Below are 22,063 nucleotides of genomic sequence, written 5' to 3' on the forward strand. Positions count from 1 at the left end.
CTTGCAGGATATGGGGATGACTCTTTGCAGGATATGAGGCTGTCTCTTTGCAGGATATGAGATGCTCTTTGCAGGATATGGGATATGAGATGTCTCTTTGCAGGATATGGGATGGGATGTCTCTTGGATGATATGGGGCTGTCTCTTTGCAGGATATGGGGCTGTCTCTTTGCAGGATATGAGATGCTCTTTGCAGGATATGGGATATGAGATGTCTCTTTGCAGGGTATGGGATGGGATGTCTCTTGCAGGATATGGGGCTGTCTCTTTGCAGGATATGGGGCTGTCTCTTTGCAGGATATGAGATGCTCTTTGCAGGATATGGGATATGAGATGTCTCTTTGCAGGATATGGGATGGGATGTCTCTTGCATGATATGGGGCTGTCTCTTTGCAGGATATGGGCCTTTCTCTTTTCAGGATATGGGCCTGTCTCTTTGCAGGATATGGGCCTGTCTCTTTGCAGGATATGGGATGTCTCTTTGCAGGATATGGGATGTCTCTTGCAGGAAATGGAGTTGTCTCTTTGCAGGCTATGGGATGTCTCTTGCAGGATATGGGGCTGACTCTTTGCAGGATATGAGGCTGTCTCTTTGCAGGATATGAGATGCTCTTTGCAGGATATGGGATATGAGATGTCTCTTTGCAGGATATGGGATGGGATGTCTCTTGGATGATATGGGGCTGTCTCTTTGCAGGATATGGGGCTGTCTCTTTGCAGGATATGAGATGCTGTTTGCAGGATATGGGATATGAGATGTCTCTTTGCAGGGTATGGGATGGGATGTCTCTTGCAGGATATGGGGCTGTCTCTTTGCAGGATATGGGGCTGTCTCTTTGCAGGATATGAGATGCTCTTTGCAGGATATGGGATATGAGATGTCTCTTTGCAGGATATGGGACGGGATGTCTCTTGCATGATATGGGGCTGTCTCTTTGCAGGATATGGGCCTTTCTCTTTTCAGGATACGGGCCTGTCTCTTTGCAGGATATGGGCCTGTCTCTTTGCAGGATATGGGCCTGTCTCTTTGCAGGATTTGGTCCTGTCTCTTTGCAGGATATGGGGCTGTCTCTTTGCAGGATATGGGGCTGTCTCTTTGCAAGATATGGGGCTGTCTCTTTGCAAGATATGGGGCTGTCTCTTTGCAGGATATAGGGTTGTCTCGTTGCAGGATATAGGGTTGTCTCTTTGCAGGATATGGGGCTGTCTCTTTGCAGGATATGGGGCTGTCTTTTTGCAAGACATGGGGCTGTCTCTTTGCAAGATATGGGGCTGTCTCTTTGCAGGATATAGGGTTGTCTCGTTGCAGGATATAGGGTTGTCTCGTTGCAGGATATAGGGTTGTCTCTTTGCTGGATATATGGGGCTGTCTCTTTGCTGGATATATGGGGCTGTCTCTTTGCAGGATATATGGGGCTGTCTCTATGATGGATATATGAGGCTGTCTCTATGATGGATATATGGGGCTGTCTCTATGATGGATATATGGGGCTGTCTATTTGCTGGATATATGGGGGTGATGATAAAGTGTTGGGGACTGGTACAGGCACATCACACCTCCCACTGTTCTGGGCACAGACAGATTTATGTGGGTGTCCGGTATGAGATATCAGCTTATCTAATTAGAAGCAAGCCTACCGATGGAGACAGAATTGATGCAATGGGGTTCATTTACTAAAGGCAAAAAGACAGCGCAAATGCAGTTGCTCCAGAGCTTAGTAAATGAGGGGAAGCTCTACTGACTTTCATCATCCAATCATCTGCAAACAGAAAATGCTGTCTTATTTTTTATTTTTTTATTCCCTTGCCTGTGATTGGGTATTTTTTGCAAAGTGCAATTTAACCTCCTAATTTTTGCTAGCACATGATTGGATGATGGAAGGCAGTAGAGCTTTTCCTCATTTACTAAGCTCTGGTGCAACTACATTTGCAAAGTGCACAGTCTATTTGATTTTAGTAAATCAACTCCAGTGTTATACTATCTAAACATCCCATTAATAGCAACTGCAGAAATTATTTTTTAGACCAGAGCTGGTAGTCAAAGTACAAGCTCAGAGAATAAAAGTTATCCACCTGGTCAGTTATTGCAAGGATTTTTTAGCAAACCTTATTGTGGACTCCCAAGGACTGTCATTTATGTTGGCTCTCTGAGGGGGAGTCTTCCTGTTAAAGTCTGAGGGCCCTTTCACACACGGAGCCCATCAGACGGACTCTGTTTTTCTCAGCAGGGGATAGATCCGCCGACCCCCAGCTGAGCAGGAGGATGACAGCTGTTCTCCATGCTGTGTGCGGAGACACTGTCTGTCCGTTCTCATCCGATCCCATCCGATCCGATCCACTGGACGGATGGAAAATAGGGTTTCCATCCGTCCAGATTTGACGGATCGGATCAGATGTCAGCGGACATGTCTCCGCTGACATCCGATGCACCATAGAGATGCATGGGGTGTCCGTTCAGATCCGCCAAAAAAAACTGACAGGTGGAGCTGAACGGTCCGCATATGTGAAAGGGGCCTTATGGTCAGTCCCATGTTCAGAGTTCAGAGGAAAATTGCTGTGAACAGCAGTTAGCTAAGCACATAATAACCAGAAAATCCCACTGATGTGGGAGTTTTGTTCAGCAACAGAGTATATAATTCCCCCATACAAGGAAGCTGTTTGATTTTTCAAGTTTTTAAATTAATATTTTGGGACAGGTTGAATTATAAAGGTTATCTTTATTAAGCAATAGGCACCTGTAGTCTGTAGATTAATATCCCCAGACATAGGTCCCCAGTCCAAGGTAGCATTCATTTACTTTCCTCATTTCACAGCTAGGAGTGTGCACAGCACATGCTGTTAGTTTTAGACTGACAGCCAAAGGGCTCAACACATGTTAATCACATGCAGGCTTCACCTAAAACTCTCAGGATTGCAGATGTCACTACTGCTTAAATATGTAAGTTTGCTTCTGTTCAACACTGTAATTGTCAAATAGAATTACAGTATTAAAAAAAAAAGAAAAAAAAATATATATATATATGTAAATTAACAAAATGTCAAATATATTTTGTAAAAATTAAAAAATAAATGGATAAATGTTATCCATTTGTCAGCCGGCAGATGTCACTTGTGCCCGAAGATGTCAGTGTGCTTCTTTTTAACATTATAATTGTCAGTAACAATCACAGGAATAAAATAAATTTATAAAACATTAATTAAAATAAATACATTACATTTTTACACATTTTGTCCATTTGTCAGTCTCTAACCACTTCAATGCAGGGGCACTTTCATCCCCTTCCTGCTCAGGCCAATTTTCAGCTTTCAGCGCTCTCACATTTTAAATGACAATTGCGCGATCATGCTACATTGTACCCATATGAAATGTGTATCATTTTTTTCACACAAATAGAGCTTTCTTTTGGTGCTATATAATCACTGCTGGGTTTTTTTATTTCTTACAAAAAAAAAAGACAGTAAATTTTGAAAAAAAAAAAGTTTTTCTTATTTTCTGTGAGTAAATTTTGAAAATAAATAATTGTTCTCCTTCACTGATGTGCACTGATGAGGCGGCACTGATGGGCACTGATAGGCTGCACTGATGGACACTGATGAGGTGACACTTATGGGCACTGATGAGGTGGCACTAATGAGGAGGTAATAATATGCTGCACTAATGGGCACTGATAGGCGGCACTGATGAGCACTGATAGGCGGCACTGATGGGCACTGAGAGGTGGCACTGATGGGCAATGAGAGGGAGCACTGACTGGCGGCACTAATGGGCACTGATGGGCACTTATGGGAATTGATATGCGGCACTGGTGGGCACTGATGGTGCTGCCCATCAATCAGTACCCATAGTGCTGCCAGTCACTGATTGGAACTCTATTTACATTTACATTTGATGATCAGTGCCCTGATTACATGTCCTTGTCTCCCCTGTGAGGAGGAGCCACTGATTGGCTCTCCTCGCCTCACAATCTGACAGTGTTAGGCGAGGAAAGCCGCATATTGGCACTTCCTCGTTTACTTGTGACCGGCTGTGATTGGACACAGCCGATCACATGGGTAAAGAGTCATGTCATTGACTCTTTACCAAGATCGGGGTCGTACCGTGTCATAGCAACATGGCGCAGCCACGATCGCCGCTCTGCGAGCACACGAAAGAGGCTGTTCTGGGGCGCCGTCATATGACGGCGTCCCAGAACAATAGATGCACCGCTCCGCCGTCATTTGATGGTGGGCGGGTAGGAAGCGGTTAATATTAAAAATGAGTAGAATATTTATGAACCATTAAACCAAATAAAAGCTGTATATGTACTTAAAATAATTGTAAAGATTTTTTTTCATGAATTAAAATAATAAAAATGTAATACTTACCTGCTCTTTTCAATGGTTTTTCACTGAGCAGTCCCAATCCTCATCTTCCAGTGCTCTTGCCCCCCCCCCCCCCCCCTGGCAACTACCCACCAAAAGACGCCATTTGTGTGTGCTTGATCCTGAGCTGGGCTGTTTGCATCTATTCAGACACACAATATGAAAAAAAAAAGGGGGGGGGGTGAAATCTGCAAGATTCACCAGTAAGGAGGTTTAATGTGAACACACGGAGAATATGAAACGTAGCTTTATTAAATCAATAATAAAAAACAACAAACTGACCACCAAGGGCTGTAATTGCACTGCAGCCCTGACAATTAAAACCAGACAACGTTGTCTAATCAGGGGGGAGATAATCAGCAGCTGCTCATGCATTACCCAAAATCATGCAGGCAACATCCATTCCGAAAGGATAGGTATAAGTACCAAATAATGAAATTTAAGTACTGAGTAGAAGTCCATTAATTCATCTTCAAACTGTATGAGAATGTCATAAGGAATGCATGGTTCGTGTGCGGTTACGGGTGTAGAGGAGGCTATAGGCTTCACATTGAGGCAACAGTGTATCTAAATCATCAATAAGTTAGTAAGTGTCAGAGGTATTACTCGGTGTTTCGTGAAAAAACCCTACCCATGAAAATTCCCTACTCTCGTCACTTCCGGTGCACCTACGTCATGGAACATCTGAGCAGCTTACCACTGCGCATGCTCACAGCTCGGGAGGGTAGGGAATTTTCACGGGGTAGGGTTTTTTAACGTTACATCGCATCAGCTGTTGCCGCGGGTATATTAAATCATCTCCGCTGCCACATGAAATCATCTCCGCTCCTACCCCTGTGACTTCCCTGATCTCGGCTCCTAAATGTAAAAGCGGAGGTGGGTCTATGAAAATATAAATCACGGAGCCGAGATTTCCGTTAATTTATATTTTCATACACCCGCCGCTTTTACATTTAGTAGCCGAGATCAGGGAAGTCACAGAGGTAGGAGCGGAGATGATTTTATGTTGCAGCGGAGATGATTTTATGTACCCGCCGCAACAGCTGATGTGGTGTAAAAAACCCTACCCCGTGAGAATTCCCTACCCTCCGGAGCTGTGAGCATGCGCACTGGTAAGCTGCTCAGCTGTTCAATGACGTAGGCGTTACCCTCCGGAGCTGTGAGCATGCGCAGTGGTAAGCTGCTCAGCTGTTCAATGACGTATGTGCTACCCTCCGGAGCTGTGAGCATGCACAGTGGTAAGCTGCTCAGCTGTTCAATGACGTAGGCGTTACCCTCCGGAGCTGTGAGCATGCACAGTGGTAAGCTGCTCAGCTGTTCCATGACGTATGTGCACAGGAAGTGACGAGGGTAGGGAATTTTCACGAGGTAGGGTTTTTTTAACGTTACATCGGCATACAAACAATCAGCCTTATCAGAAAAGTAGGCTGATCATGCAGTACTGAATTGAGTCCAAATAAAGAGATGCTGACATCCACTCACCACTCTGTACACATGTAAAGGACATCCATCCATCTGTGTACAGAGTGGTGAGTGGATGTAACGCAGTGCTGTATTGCAAAGAATGGCCTGGTCATTAAGGGGGTAAACCTTCCGGGGCTGAAGTGGTTAATAAAACAGTACAAATAAAATTAAGGTGAACAGTTATTGTTGCGTTATCTTATGTGTAGAGCTGCACGATTAATCGTTAAAAAATCACGTTCTCGATGGCATTTTCTCGATTCATACAGAGGTGTTCTCTGCTTACTAAGGCCCCGTTCACATTGCCGCGATCCGACTTGGGGGGGCGACCTCCGAGGTCGCGGTGCGAGCAGCGCGCCGCGACCTCGGAGCGGCCGCCACGGACTTCATAACATTGAAGTCTATGGCGGTCGCCTCCGGGTCGCCCCAAAGAAGCTCCGGACCCTTTTTCTAAGTCGGAGCGACTTGTGTCGCTCCTATTAGAACAGGTCCGCAGCTTCCCTATGGAAGGCGACCTACGGCGACCTGTGAGGCGACCAGGTCGCCTCACAGGTCGCCTTAGTGTGAACGGGGACTCACAGCTGTCAAAAAATAAGAGCCTAGGCAAATGTTTATCAACATTATTAAGGCTGCTAGATAACTATAAACACAATGTTTTACAAATGTATCATTTTGTTCTTTTAGATCAAAGGAATGAACTTCCATCGGTAAGTGTCGGTTCACACTGATCCGACTCGAAGTCGCCCCGACTTCGGGAGACTAATGAAGTCGTCCGTGCACCGCAACTTCGGCGCGGCTTGCAACGACTTCTCATAATGAAAGTCAATGCAAGTCGCTTTGCTTGAGTCGCTCTGAGTAGAACGGTTCCATTGCACAGCATTGGAAGCTACTTGTCAGGCGACCAAGTCGCCTGACAAGTCGAATCAGTGTGAACCGGCAATAAGTGAGGGCAGTTTAACCTCTTAAAGACTAAAAGCCTTTTTCTGACACTTGTTGCTTACAAGTTAAAATCTATTTTTTTTTTCTAGAAAATTACTTAGAACCCCCAAACATTATATATCATTTTTTTTTTTAACAGAGACCCTAGAGAATGAAATGGCAATCATTGCAATCTTTTATGTCACACTGTATTTGTGCAGAAGTCTTTCAAACACAGTTTTTTGGGAAAAAAATACACTTTAATGAATTTAAAATAAAAACTAAACAGTAAAGTTAGCCCAATTTATTTGTATAATGTGAAAGATGATGTTACGCCGAGAATTGTGATCTTTATTCTAAGCAAAAAAATCATGATTCTCATTTTATCTAGAATGGTGCAACTCTACTGATGCATTATGTTGCTGCTAAATATGGTCTGGGCACCTTCACTTCACTAACTCATGGTCATGGAAGGGTCAACGCAAAATTGTAAAAAAGGATTTTGTAGAAAATTAAATAGAAAAGATTTGTGAAGCATTACTCATGGTATATATTGTACATTTGTTAACAAGAGCAGAAAAGCCCTTTAAATATGCTGGAAAAATAAAGTTTTGCGCGTCAAACTTAAAAAAGTGAGTCGGGGGCCATAAGCGCAATTTTTAGGTTTATGTTCCTTTTGATCACAGGCTGAAAATCACTAAGCGATTGGTATTATTTTCTATGTTCTGGCATCTAAATTGCTTTCAGTGCGTTTCCAAAGTCTCGCAGCTGCAGCTCATGTTTGTCAGAACAAGATAATATTTTTTTATTTTTTTATTTTTTTTTTTTCCTTTTAATGATGTGATTTACTTGGGCATTTTTGAGATCTGTACATCCTGTACAATGCGCCGAAAACAGCGGGGACTGCCAACCAGAATACATTTGCCATTTACTGTAGATTATATACTTAGCTTAACACGCAGTGGGAGAAGGAAGTAGTTCCACATACGCCGCAGATCCCTCCATTTAGATATAACGCTCATTTGACACAGCAAAGATACGATAATTTCCTTCACTTTTCTCCCACTTTTACACACTGCAGGGAGTTAAAGTTTTATTTTATTTTTTTCTTTCTTTCTGATAAATTGTATCATTTGCATTTGAGAATGTTTGGCAGCATTTGGGGTGTTAAGAACTTTAGAAAGGAACAGCGCAATTGTTTTCTATGGACAACAATCAGGTTCTATTTTCACTCTGGGGGGGAATGACAGTTAGGATCTGATTGGTTGCTGTGATTAACGCAGTTTAACTTTTGGTTTGAGGTGTAAAAACAACATACTATGCACCAGGGATCGACCGATTATCTTCAACGCCGATATATCGGGGGCCGATATGCACTTTCCCCGATATATCGGAATCGGCCACGGAGGTTACCGATATTGCCGATATTTTGGGAAAGTGCTTGTACCGGAGTGATGCCTGCAGCTAGAGGCATCACCCCGGTACCGGGGTCCATAGCCAACGGTTGGCTGTCTTGTAATGACAACCGATGCAGCTGAGAAGCCGCTCGGCTGTCATTACAAGGAGCAGGAGGGGACGCCCCCCTCCCACCACCTTCCGTGGCTGACCCGGGTCTCCTGTCCTACCGGGAGACCCGGGAACCAGCCTGCACAGCCCCCGCAGAGAAGACCCGATCAAAGCCGCATTCAGCTCTGATCGGGTCTCCATGTAAAAAAAACAGAAGTGATGGCATGACATCACTTCTGGGTACTCGGCGCCAAATTTAAAAAAAATTACAGCATTCAAAATAGCCAAACTTGGCGTTTTGAATGCTTTTAAGTGTAGAGGAGGGGTTTGGGGTCTTTTAGACCCCCAGATCTCTCCACAAGAGTACCTGTTGAAAAATTTTTTTTAAATGTCCGAAAATATCAGCCAATATCGTCCGATACCGATATCCAATGACCAAAATATCGGTATTGGCATTAAAAAAGGATATCGGTCAATCACTACTATGCACTGCAATCTACAGTGAGGGAAAGAACTATTTGATCCCCTGCTGATTTTGCCCACTGACAAAGAAATGATCAGGGGCCATGGACGGGGCCAGGCACCTTCAAATCTTGGATGAGACCCTCCTTCCCTCAGCCAGGGCATTGAAAATGGGTCGTGGATGGATATTTGAAAAAATCAATTTTTTTCATCTTTTTAGGCCAATTTATATTCTGCTACATATTTTTGGTAAACAAAATCCCAATAAGTGTAAATTGATTGGTTTGCGCAAAAGTTATCACGTCTACAAACTACGGGAAAGATTTATGTCATTTTTATTTATTTATTTATTTTTTTTAGTAGTAATGGCAGCGATCAGCGATTTTTAGCGGGACTGCGACATTGCGGTGGACAGATCGGACCCCTAACTGACATTTTTGACACTTTTGGGGGGACCAGTGACATTACAGTAAACCCCTGTTATATCGCGGTTCAGTTTCGTGGTCCCGGTATTTTGTGTTTTTTTCTGTAAGACCTATTAATATTATTTTACTAATTAAATCATTGTTAATTAAAGTGGAGTTCCGGCCTCAAAATCCACTTTGGGCCATCCGGCTTGCTCAGTGTCACCTAGAAAACAAATGGATAGTCCCAATTTTTTTTTCTTTACTTACCTTGATATTGAAGAAAATATACTTACCTTCCTTCTACTTCCTCCCTCTGTGGCCACGGCAGCCGCCGTCACTTCCTGCTTGCATTGATTCCTGGGAACACCATCGCTCCCAGGAATCAATGCGCCTGCACCGGCCCCGCTCGTCACTTCCGGTGTAGGCGCGACATTCCCTGATAAACAACTTCTGGGCATGCCCAGAAGCTGTGTAGGGATGACGCGCCTGCCCCGGAAGTGACGAGCGGGGCCTGTGCAGGGCATTCTGGGACCGAAGAGGACGCAGAAGAGGACGCGCTGGCTTCAGCTGCCCACACCTGAGATGGCAGCGCTGGAGAAGAAATTTTCAAGGTAAGTATTTCTTCTAAAAGGTAAGTGTGACCCGGGGACAGTTCAGAGGCTATCCATTGTGAAATGTACTATCCCTGACTGTCCCGGGGGTATTTTTAGTGAAAAAACGTATCCAAGGCCGGAACTCCGCTTTAAATATTTTTGTGTTTTCCATAGCTCTTGCTCTGTCTCTCAGTATCTTTTATGTGTTTAAATGAGTTTCTATTGTTTTAAAAGTGTGTTTAAAGACCTTAAAATGCTTTTAAAAGTACAGTGAAAGTTATAAAAACATGCCTAGGGTGTATTTAAATAGGATATTTCTATTTCACGGATTTTCACTTATTGCAGGTGGGTCCGGAACGTAACCCCCGCGATGGAGGGGGGGTTCACTGTACTACATTAATAAGTGCTAAAAATATGCACTGTTACTGTACTAATTACACTGGCAGGAAAGGGGTTAACACCAGGGGCGATCAAAGGGTTAAATGTGTCCCTAGGGGGTGCTTTCTAACTGTATGGGGGATGGGCTTGCTGGATGAACACAGAGACCTGTGATTCTAAATAGGAGGAACACAGGATCCCTGTGTACATTACTGACAGAACAGCGGTCTGCCATGTTTACAATAGCAGACCGCTGTTCTGTCTCCACAGGGAGCGATCGCGGCTGCCGGCCCAGCAGATCTGCTTCCCCTCTGGCGAATTGGCGCCCACCCCCAAGATTGCTCCCGCAAAGTGGCATACGGGTACGTCATTTCACGGGAACCTGCTGACCTGCCAGATATACGGCGGCTGGTCGGGCAAGTGGTTAATGTGAAATGGCAAATCATCAGTACACAAACTGACCACAACTAGTGAGATTGTTGCGGTTTTTGTGCAGTCGGAAATTTGGAATTGAAGTTGAGTTACTGGCAATATTATTTACATTGATCAGAACCCTTTTTTTTAGAACCATATATGCATTCTGCCAAAAGTCATAAAACATTTTTTATTAAAGGGAATGTGTTGCTTTAGGCTTTCACATATCTCCTTGGACCCAGGCTGTCTGAAGAGTTTGGTCACCTGCTGACTTGGCACCATGCACAGGCAGCTTAACTCTTCAAATAAAACACCGAATTTGAATGCAACACAATTTTACTTCAGGTAATTTCAGTACACAGGGTGTTTTTACAGTCTTGTGAAGAGTAAAGCTGGATACACAACTTTAGATTTACCTTCAACTATGTAGTGCAGGGGCCTACCTGATTGCATACAAATTGATAGTGTTTAGGTTTGACCTCATATTATATGGTTTTGGAAAAAATCCAAAGAAAATTGCATAGTGTGTATCCAGCTTAAGAAGATAATGGGGTTGGTTTACTAGAACTGGAGAGTGCAAAATCTGGTGCAGCTATGCATGGTAGCCAATCAGCTTTTAATTTCAGCTTGTTCAATTAAAGTGTTACTAAACCCACAACAGTAAAATCAGTCTGTATGTGCAGTAAGGCATGCTTGTTATACCTCACTGTGGAGCCTCTGCATTGTGCAAAAAGGCTGTTTGATCCTGTCTTTTCTGATCCTCCCCTTCTTCCACTGTTACCAATCCATATCCTGAAGTACAGAGCATTGTGAGCACTCTGCACATGCTCCATTTGGTGTGTATTGCTAGAGAATATTTTTTTTTTCTTGGGAGGGTGCATGTGATCGGCACAGGACCAATCAGCACTGTCCAAACAGAGTGTGAGGGGTAATGCAGCTTTATAGGACAACCAGAGGAGAATGAAAACTTCTCCTACAAACTTTAACCAAACACTGATAGAAGTCACAAGACTGATATATACTGCTGATGAGAAAAGGTATTTAGCAATTTATAATTACTACAATAATTGCATTTCCATGTTCTGTGTACTGTGGGAGAGCACAGGGGCGTAACTACAGGGGTTGCAGGGGTGGCAATTGCAACCGGGCCCCATGCTCCAGGGGGCCTGTGCAGCTCCCCTGTAAACCTGGATAGGAGGGGTGGCAGGGGCGACATGTAGATAAATCACTGCCCTCCATTTTCCTCCTGTAGCTGCAGGAGGAAAATGGAGGAGATTGGTTCCTCTGTATGCTGCCTCCGCCACTCCTCCTATCCAGTTCACTTGTGTTCTGCTGTCTCTGGGTACCTGTGTGCTCCCCTGCCCCCCCTCCCCCACTGTGCTCCCTCCCCTCTCCTCCTCCTGATGTATAACAATAGAGAACCAGGAAGGGGTTGGTAAATATTTAATTTACCAGCTCCTTCCTTTTCTGAATGGACAGAGTCATAGTCAGTGACATTGTAAAAAAAAAGATAAAAAAGAATACAATTAAAATACCAAAAAATAAAAACTACTGACACCAGTGGGTGAACTTCCAGGATCGCAAAGGTCACACTTGCGACGGGGCCCTGACATTCCACCACCGTGGGGAGTTCCCAAGAAGGCAGGAAGGGAGCCCACTGTAGAACTTGTGAAAGGGTCCCGCTGATGGACCGTAATAAAGGGCCCCACAACGAGAGTAAAGGGCCCCAGGATCAGTGGGAAGAGCCCCAGGCTTGAAGGGAAGGGCCCCGGCCAGAGGTCCAGGGGGGCCCTTCATGGTTTCTTGCACCGGGGCCCTGAAGGTTCTAGTTACGCCTCTGGGAGAGCAGATATAGTGAGTGCAGGCTCCTGGGTTTAGTAACAGTTTAAAGCAGAGTTCCGCCCCTCCCCCCTCCAAAAATTATGGGAAAAATGATTGACTCAAGTATAAGCCTAGGGTGAGAATGCAGTGTGGCTGGCATGGTACAGGAGAATGCAGGGTGGCAGGCATGGTACAGGAGAATGCAGTGTGGCTGGCATGGTACAGAAGAATTCAGTATGACTGGCATGGTACAGGAGAATTCAGGGTGGCAGGCATGGTATAGGAGAATTCAGTGTGGCAGACATGGTACAGGAGAATGCAGTGTGGCTGGCATGGTACAGGAGAATGCAGTGTGGCTGGCATGGTACAGGAGAATTCAGTATGACTGGCATGGTACAGGAGAATTCAGTATGACTGGCATGGTACAGGAGAATTCAGGGTGGCAGGCATGGTACAGGAGAATTCAGTGTGGCAGGCATGGTACAGGAGAATGCAGTGTGGCTGGCATGTACAGGAGAATTCAGGGTGGCAAGCATGGTACAAGAGGTTGCGGGCATACTAGTGCGGCTGTCTCACTTACCTGTTACAGAGGCGCCTTCATTTTAAAAATGGCGCCGCCCGGCCCCGACACGTCATTGCGCACGCGCCGTTCGGGTCAGCTGGTATACGTTCGGCTATTTCCGGCCTGTCCCGAGCGGTGGCGGCGCATGCGCGGTGACATGTATACGCCGGGCGGCGCCATTTTTAAATCTTAAACACATCGGAGCGGCCGGGAACTTTTTTTTTTTTTTGTTGACTCGAATATAAGCCGAGGGGTACGTTTTCAGCACAAAAAAATGTGCTGAAAAACTCGGCTTATACTCGAGTATATACGGTAAACACGTTGTAACTTCCACTAGATATTAGAATACTACAGAACAATAATAGCCTGGTGCAGCTCAATAAAACACAAAAAAAAACATGCAATATATAAAATGTGTGTAGGTGTAAAAGTTTTGCTTCACAAAAAGGACAGTAGGGGCTGCCAGCTCTGTGGCTCGGTTTGTGTGATTGAAACCTGACAATGAGTCATCTGATAAGCAATCACTAGAATAAATCATCATAAATATCAACTAGAGCTATTGAGGTCTGTAATAAACAGGCTTTACAACAGATGGTAAAGAGAGAGAGGAAATTATAATAATAGAGTTCCACCTAAGAAAACACAAAATTATTTATTATTTCATACCTACTTGACAAGAAAAAAAAGAAAATGGAAAATTGTTTATGAGATACTTACCGTAATTTTCCTTTCCTAACAGACTCCATGGCAGCATACGTTTGGGTTTAGCTCCGCCTCCACTCCTACCCTATAGGATCCCACTCCCATAAATCTTTGCTCCCTTTCAGCATCCATGTTCTGTAACTAGCCTACTCAGGAACTGGGAGGAGACTCCTGCTGCCACGGAGTCCATCAGGATAGGAAAATTACGGTAAGTATATGATAGACAATTTCAGGGCTTGACAAATTTGCCTGGAATCTAGGAGCCAGCTAAAAAAAGTTAGGAGCCATTTTTTTTTTTTTTTTAAACTAACAACCAAGCTTTATTTAATAAAACTGATACTAAATTTACACCTAAATACGACTAGAACCCCACTCTCCTCTATAGCGCAATTGGATGGAAACAGACTGTCTCTTTCCATCCGATGCTATCTGATCCGATCCACAGGATGGATAGAAAATAGAACGACCATCCGTCTGTTTTTGGCAGACAGGATCAGATGGCGGCAGATTACTGCTCCATAGAGGAGAATGAAGGGTCCGATCAGGTCTGTCTGAAAAACTGACAGGCGGACCTGATCAGACAGCCCGTGTGAAAGGGGCCTTCGGCTGTGGCATGGCGATGAGAAAAAAAAAAAAAGATTTTATATACATATATATATATATATATATATATATATATATATATATATATATATATATATATATATATATATATATATATGTATATACTTTTTTTTAATAATAAGAATTGAAAAAAAATATATAAATTTTTTTTTTTATAATTAAAAAAAAAAAGAAAAAATTATTTATTTTTTTAAATTTAAAAAATAAATTAATAATAACCACATAACCACACTCCCTGTCCACTTACCTTTAAGCAAAGGTAACTGGATAGGGAGATGAAGCCTGCAAAAACTTCCCTCTCATCTCCTCTTTGGAAGGAGATGGGAAGGCATTGAGAACAAGGCAGTGGAAAGTCATTACCCCCGACCACCACAAGAGGGCGCCAGTTCCCCATTGGAAGCCTCATTTCGCAGAAGAAGGCTAAAAAGCCGGGGCCTCAATTTTTGGATGGCGCGGAAGTCCGTGCACTCGGGGAGGAGGTGGGGGCGCAAAAAGGACAGGACACCTCCTGCAGGGCACCCCAGGTGCCAGGTCGCTAATTCTAGTCGCAAATGCGACCTGGCACCTGGGGTTTGTCGAGCCCTGGACAATTTTCTGTTTTCCTGACAGACTCCATGGCAGCATACGTTTGGGAAATAACTCCCGGACACACCCAGGCAGGCAGATGCTGGACAGAAAAATGCAATTGGCACCGTCAACCGCCAGTACTTGAACACCAAAGTTAACAGAAGATAAGGCAGCTGGTTCAACACAATAATGGGTCAAGAAGGTGTTGATAAAAGACCAGGAGCCTGCCCTGCAGATCACTTCAGGGGTGACGTGCCTCGAGACTGCCCATGAAGTAGAAACGCGTCAAGTCGAATGCGCTGTCGCCGCTTCCGGAGGAGCCAAGCCCTTTGCTTTATAGGCCCACTGAATGGCCTGTACTATCCATGCAGCAATTGATCTTGATGAAGCACGCATACCTTGTTTCTCCCATAAAAGAGAACAAACGGTACTCAGATTGCCAAGGTAGCTGTGGCTTCCAGATATTGCTTCGAGGTATTGCCCACATCAAGAGGATGGACCACCAAAGGATTCCTACTTGATCTGAAGGTGGGGAGAACAATCTCCTGGTTCTCATGAAAAATGGAGGTAACCTTGGGGTTTGAGCCCAGCATAGGAATTAGGATCACCCTGTCCGGGAAGAATGTTAGAAAAGGCTCCTTCGAGATGAGCTTGAACTCTGAGACCCTTTTTGTCGATATGATGGCCACCAGGAGAACTGTTTTGAGAGTAAGTCCTTTGATCGAGAGAGGCTTGTCAGAATCCGAACTGAGTAGCCACAAAAAATCAAGGACCAGCGCAAGATCCCATTTGGGAAATCTCAGTTTCCTTTGGGGCCTCACTGCTCCTCTGAAGAACTGTCAGACCAGGGAATGTCTGGCCCACGATACTCCCATGAACTTTGAATCCGAAGGTAGGAAATCACGCACTCTTCAGGTGAACACTGATGCTGAAATGGAGCAATGGGAGTGGGGTCCTATAGGGTAGGAGTGGAGGCGGGACTAAACCCAAATGTATGCTATCATGGAGTCTGGCAGGAAAAATGTTTTAGGACTCTTTCACACGGTCCGCCTCCGTAGGCGGATCCGTGCTGCTCAGCGGGGATCGATCCGCCGATCCCCGCTGAGCCGGTGGATGACAGCTCAGTCTCCGCTTGCAGTGCGGAGAGGGAGGTGTCACAGCCCCCGCTGCTCTCTATAGGGGATCGGATGAGAGCGGACCGCCTGTCCGCACTCATTCGATCCGATCCCTGAAAGGATGGAAAAATAGGGTTTCCATCCGTCCGGATTTCACGGACAGGATCGGATACGGATGGCAGCGGGTGTCAGCGCTGACATCCGCTGCCCCATAAAGCTGCATGGAGGATCCGATCAGATCCGCCTAAAAAACTGACAGGCGGATCTGATCGGATCGCCCGTGTGAAAGAGCCCTTAGTCTATTGATGATAAACAAAAAATAATAATCTGTAGACTATGTATAAAGGAGGCCCACTACAAGTAGTGGGTGTAGGGAATTTTGTGACTCTCTGCTGCCACCTAGAGCTTGCCTCCCAATGTGCAGGGTGCTCATCTCCTGCAGCAGTGCCCAGCTGGCGTGGGAAGAATGCAGAGCGGCTGTATTTGTTTGGGAATTATAGAAGCTGGAGAAAAAATAAAGCTTGCATTTGGCCTTTTTCTATCTCTCTCATTACAAACAAATACTGATTATTGTTTTCTCGGACAGCTTGTAAGAACATCAAAGGCAAAGTGCTTATCTGAATAGCTGCAATGCAGCACAGGGCACTCTGCAGTCCACGTTGTCACTGTCACTCAGTGGGCAGCAAACCACTCAGAACTTCCTCAGTGACGGGGGGGGGGGGGGTCTGTGTGCCTGCCATCAAACCGATGCTAATTTTTAATCAGAGGCTGAAAAAAAATAAAGGGCAGTCAATGTCCAAATTTAAATTTTCTAAGTCATTAACGGTGCAAGAGTCTGCACTCCTCATGCAGCCAATTACATTGTGACTTTTCTTTTGTAGGTTTTTAAAGCAGTGTTAACCCCAAAAACAAACAATATTTTTTATATTGCAGTTTACTAATTCTTAGATGTGATGGCCGCATTAGTTTTCTTTTTTAAGCTTTCTTTCATTTTTACTCAGTGATCCTGCCAGCAGGTCTGTTGCTTTTAAACAGAACAAGCTGTCCTGCAGATGTAGCAGTTGGAGGATTGAGACAAGCCATTTAAAACTGACAGGGGTGCTTATAATGATCAGCCTCATAGGTGTGCGCAGCCTGTTGAATTAGGGTGGGCACGCCAAAGCTCAAAAACACATGGAGTTCTCTGCAGCCTCATCTGGACAGTGAATAAATGGGAAGTGCTCTGAGCTGAGCGGCTTCCTGTTCATTCACAAACCGAAGCATAGTAAATCCAAATTTCTATGCTTCAGATATGAATGAACACAGTGAGTGATTTTGTTCATTGTGTTCATTTAGAAAAGGAAGATGCTGGTAAATTACATGTTTACTAGCCCCCTCCCCCTCTCTCTATCCTGAAACATCCCCCACAGGAGTCGGGGGGTGAGGGGAGGAGGGAAGCCAGCAGCACTGTGGGGCCAACATGGGGGACGCCCGAGCAATAGGAGGAAATGGCACTGCACGTAGTGATTAGGGGGTGCCCAGGCACACCTGGCACACCCCCTGCGCATGCCTATGATCAGTCTTCATTTATGTATGTAAATGTAAACCTTTAGGCCCCTTTCACACTAGTGCGACTTTTCCCGCGATTTTGGACCGCAAAATCGCATGACAAGTCGTTTTCCATTATTTTCAATTATCCCCATTCATATCAGTGCGTTTTGAAGTCGCGCCGACTTCAAAGTAGTTCCTGCACTACTTTGGCATGATTTTAATGCGTTTTGAGGTATATAGCCATAGCCATTGCTTTCAAAATTGCGTCAAAATTGCGGCAAAGTAACGTCAAAATCGTGACGCAAAATCGTGGTAAAATCGCGTCCCATAAGTGTGAAAGGGGCCTTATCCCAAAAAGGAACAAAACTGTTTGCTGTAACTGCTTATAAAGTGTGAGTTGGAGTTTGGCTTCAATTTGTTTAGTGTATTTAAACTTGCTAGTGCATCTAACACTCCCCTCCCTCCAAAATAACAGCGCTGCTATCAAAAGGTGTCTCTGTTGTTCCTTCATCCAAAGTGGGGGCACTCAAATACAGGAGGTGTGTTACTCGCCGCCAGATCACCAGGGGAAAGCAGAGAGAATAAAGATTAAAGAGAGAAAACGAATGCAGCCACCACATCTAATGATTGGTTAGCTGCAGGTATATTGTATTTTTGGTTTTGGGTTTAATACCGCTTTAAGATGTAAGAAGGAAGAAGATGGGTGGGAATAGATTAGATAGAAGGAATAACGCTCCATTGTTAGTGTCAGTAGAAGGAATAACGCTCCATTGTTGGTGTCAGTAGAAGTACTACTGGCTCATTGTTGGTGTCCATGAAAGGAATGGTGCCTCGTTGTTGTCAGTGAGAGGAATAGTGCCTCATATCAGGGGGAGGAACATTGTCCCAAAGGATAGAAAGAAGCAAGCAAAGGGCCACATCTGCTCCATGGGCCACAGTTTGGAGAGCGCTGCCTTAGATGATCTCATACTGCAGATACGTGGCTATGTGTCTAGGCACAGAAAGTGCGCTTTTATATTGGAAAAATTCAAGACAGAAGGTACCCCACAGCTCTCACTCATTCCTCCTGTTGAGCACATTACTAGAGATGAAGAAGATGACCTGAGGTCAGAGGGGAGAGGCCGGTGAAAGCTGCAGGAGCCCCAAGAAATTAACTATCCTGGGGTGTCGATTTCCCAACTGAATTTCATGGACCGGTTCTAGTCATCAGATTAGTGCTTAGCGGCATCGGCAGTGGCAAAGACAAGTATTTGCATTTACATTTTCAGGCAATAAACACTTTAAAATAAACAATAAAGTTGCGGCACGGTCGTGGTAAGCACCATATCAGCATTCACTCCAATCATTTTATCTTTATAGGTCTGCTTCAATACCAGATAATCATTTTATGGTGTTTTTTATTTATTTAGGTTTTTTGTTTTTTTATGCAATATCCAGTTGTCTACAAAATATAAAAAGCGATCAAGTAATAGAAATATTTTCTATTGCTCCCTGAAGATTTCGGTTTCAGCCAGCAAAACTGCACTGCATGCTCCATTTCCCTTAAAATGAAAATTTCACGTGTGATTGTTCCGCAGTTTGTCTGAGTGATCATACTGAAATAATGAGCCTTGCTAAAAATACTCTCTGTGCATCTCATTAGCTGCGGAATGGTTCTATTTTTACAAACGGAATGATTTTAATGGTTTTGTTCTTCCTCCTGTGTGTCCACTCCGGCTGCCTCCTTCGCTCATTATATCTGTATTTGTAGAAAATACATTCCGTAACCCAAAATTCCCCCAGAATGCCCTCACCTCTTCACAAATAATGAATTGTTGCCTTCTTAGAACTTTTTTTTTTTTACAGTAAACTTATTTTTTTTTTCTTCACTTTATTTGACACTTGTCAGAATAATAATAGTAAATGGTGTTGGCGTTTTACATCTCAGGAAAACTGTGAAATATCCGTATTATGCAGTGGAGGGAACGTTAATGTCTTGCTAAGAAAGATGAAAATACGACTGCGGGGGGATTTTAAGTGAGTCCAAAAATTAGTCACTCTTTAGACACTGTGCTTGTTTTTTTGCTCGCTTTATCGTCTGTTTTACAGACGTTGAATATTGTAAGCAGACAGCAAAATCCTGATTTGAATACAAAGATAAAGTTGTCTCAGTGGAATACATTGTAACAGAGTGAGATTTTAATAAACAAATCCAAATATATAAAACAAACCTTTTCTTATGCAATGTTTCAAGCCCCGTACACACGATCAGATTATCGAACGATCTGTCGTCCATTTTTTGTGACATGCTAGTCTGATGTGGAAAGTGAAGAGGTTATTTTCATAGGAATTTTCCCGTACGACAGAATTCTACTTCAGAAGTGATGTCATGTGTTGGATTGCTTTCTATGTGTTCTTTCGTCTCTTAGCATGCCTAGTCTTGCTCTTAAGATTTTTTTCCATCTAAATCTGTACTAATGAGACGAAAATCGGACGTTGTGTTATGGACAACAAAAATTTTATAGCCTGCACATCAGGATTTTGTCAGCCGAAAAGTCGGAGTTGGCTGTCGAAAGCACCATACTAACAATCCGAAAATCGGCAGATCGGTCTTCGGATGAATTTTCCCTACAGATTTTCTTATCGTGTGTACGGGCCTTTAGTCCTAAGGCCCCTTTCACACATACGGTCCGTTCAGTTCATCAGTTCAGTCACGTCAAATGTATCCGTTTTTCATCCGTTTTTTATCCATTTTTCATCCGTTTTTCGTCAGTTGTCATCCGTTTTTCGTCAGTTGTTATCTGTTTTTCGTCAGTTGTTATCCGTTTTTCATCAGTTTCTCATCAGTTGACATCCATTTTTCATCCGTTGTCATCCGTTTTTCGTCCGATCCGTTTTTTTGACGGATGAAAAATAGGGCATTCATCCGTTCAAAAAAACGGACATTGACGGAAGCGGATGAAAACGGATGTTACCTGATGATCATCAGTTGTCATCTGTTTTTACATAGAGATACATTGATGTCCGTTTTTCATCCGTCAACGGATGGATGAAAAACGGACAAACGGACAGCATGTGTGAAAGGGGCCTAAGGCCTGGAGGAGCTGCAGAGATCCTATTAACTATTAGTAACTATTAGTCGTGCACTCCACAAATCTGGCCTTTTATGGAGGAGTGGCAAGAAGAAAGCCATTGTTGAACGACAGCCATAAGAAGTCCGTTTGGAGTTTGCGAGAAGCCATGTGGGGGACAAAGCAAACATGTGGAAGAAGGTGCTCTGGTCAGATGAGACCAAAATTTGGCCTAAAAGCAAAACGCTATGTTTAGATGAAAACTAACACTGCACATCCCCCTGAGCACACCGTCCCCACTGTAAAACATGGTGGGGGCAGCTTAATGTTGTGGGGATGCTTTTCTTCAGTAGAGATAGGGAAGCTGGTCAGAGTTGATGGGAAGATGGATGGAGCCAAAAACAGGGCAATCTTAGAAGAAAACCTGTTAGATTCTGCAAAAGACTTGAGACCGGGGCAGAGGTTCACCTTTCAGCAGGACAACGACCCTAAATATACAGCCAGAGCCACAATAAAATGGTTTAGATCAATGCAGCAGAATGGCCCAGTCAAAGTCCAAACCTAAATACATCTGAGAATCTGTGGCAAGACTTGAAAATTGCTGTTCACAGACGCTCTCCATTCAATCTGACAGAGCTTGAGCTATTTTGCAAAGAAAAATGGGCAAAAATATCTTCTTTGCAAAATAGCTCAAGCTCTGACAGATTGGATGGTAGAGACATAACAAAAAAGACTTGCAGCTGTAATTGCAGCAAAAGATGGTTCGACAAAGTACTGACTCAGGGGGGTGAATACAAATGCACGCCACACTTTTCATATATTTATTTGTAAAAAATGTGAAAACCATTGATCATTTTCCTTCCACTTCACACTTATGTGCCACTTTGTCTTGGTCTATCCCATAAATCCCATTGCTACTCTCGTCATACATGGATAGGAAAATATGAGTAGTTCCCAATAAAGTACTTTTACGTTTTTGGGTGTAACATGACAAAATGTGGAAAATTTCAAAGGATATGAATTCTTTTTCAAGGCACTGTATATTCTTTTCAAGTTTTAGTGTAAAAAAGTTGTCACATGTAAAATTAGGCACCATTTCAAAGCCTAAAGCCCCGTACACACGCGTCGAAATTCGGCAGGGAATTTTCGTCCGACGACCAATCTGCCGATTTTTGGCTTGTTAGTATGATGCTTCCAACAACCGACTCCGACTTTTCGGCCGAAAAAAATCTGGTGTGCAGGCTATAAAATTTTTGTCCGCCGTCAAAACACGGCCGATTTTCGTGCAGTCAGTACAGATTTTGACAGGGAAAAATCTTATGAGCAAGACTGGGCATGCTCAGTGAAGAAAGAACACATAGAAAGCAAACCAGCACATGACATCACTTCTGAAGTAGAATTTTGTTGGTCGACAAAAGTCCAGTGCAGTCTAGGCACATTCCAACCAACAAAACACCACTCTGGACAAAAGACGGACGACCGGTCGGCGGAAAATCGTTGCGTGTGTACGAGGCTTTACAGGGTCTTCCCCAAGGCAGCATAGTGTCATTATATTGCCTTGAGGAAGCAACCTTCCAAGGATGATAAATGC

At 43.9% G+C, this 22,063-nt stretch overlaps 1 protein-coding gene across 2 annotated transcripts in view; it reads left to right on the forward strand.

Moving 5' to 3' along the window:
• The window catches only part of THSD7B (thrombospondin type 1 domain containing 7B), a 925,167-nt gene that overhangs the window by 856,148 nt on the left and 46,956 nt on the right, over window positions 1-22,063 (forward strand). The gene's annotated exons all lie outside the window — the stretch shown is intronic.

Source organism: Pelophylax lessonae, assembly GCF_965119305.1.
Source record: "Pelophylax lessonae genome assembly, chromosome: 6".
NCBI classification, from domain to species: Eukaryota; Metazoa; Chordata; class Amphibia; order Anura; family Ranidae; genus Pelophylax; species Pelophylax lessonae.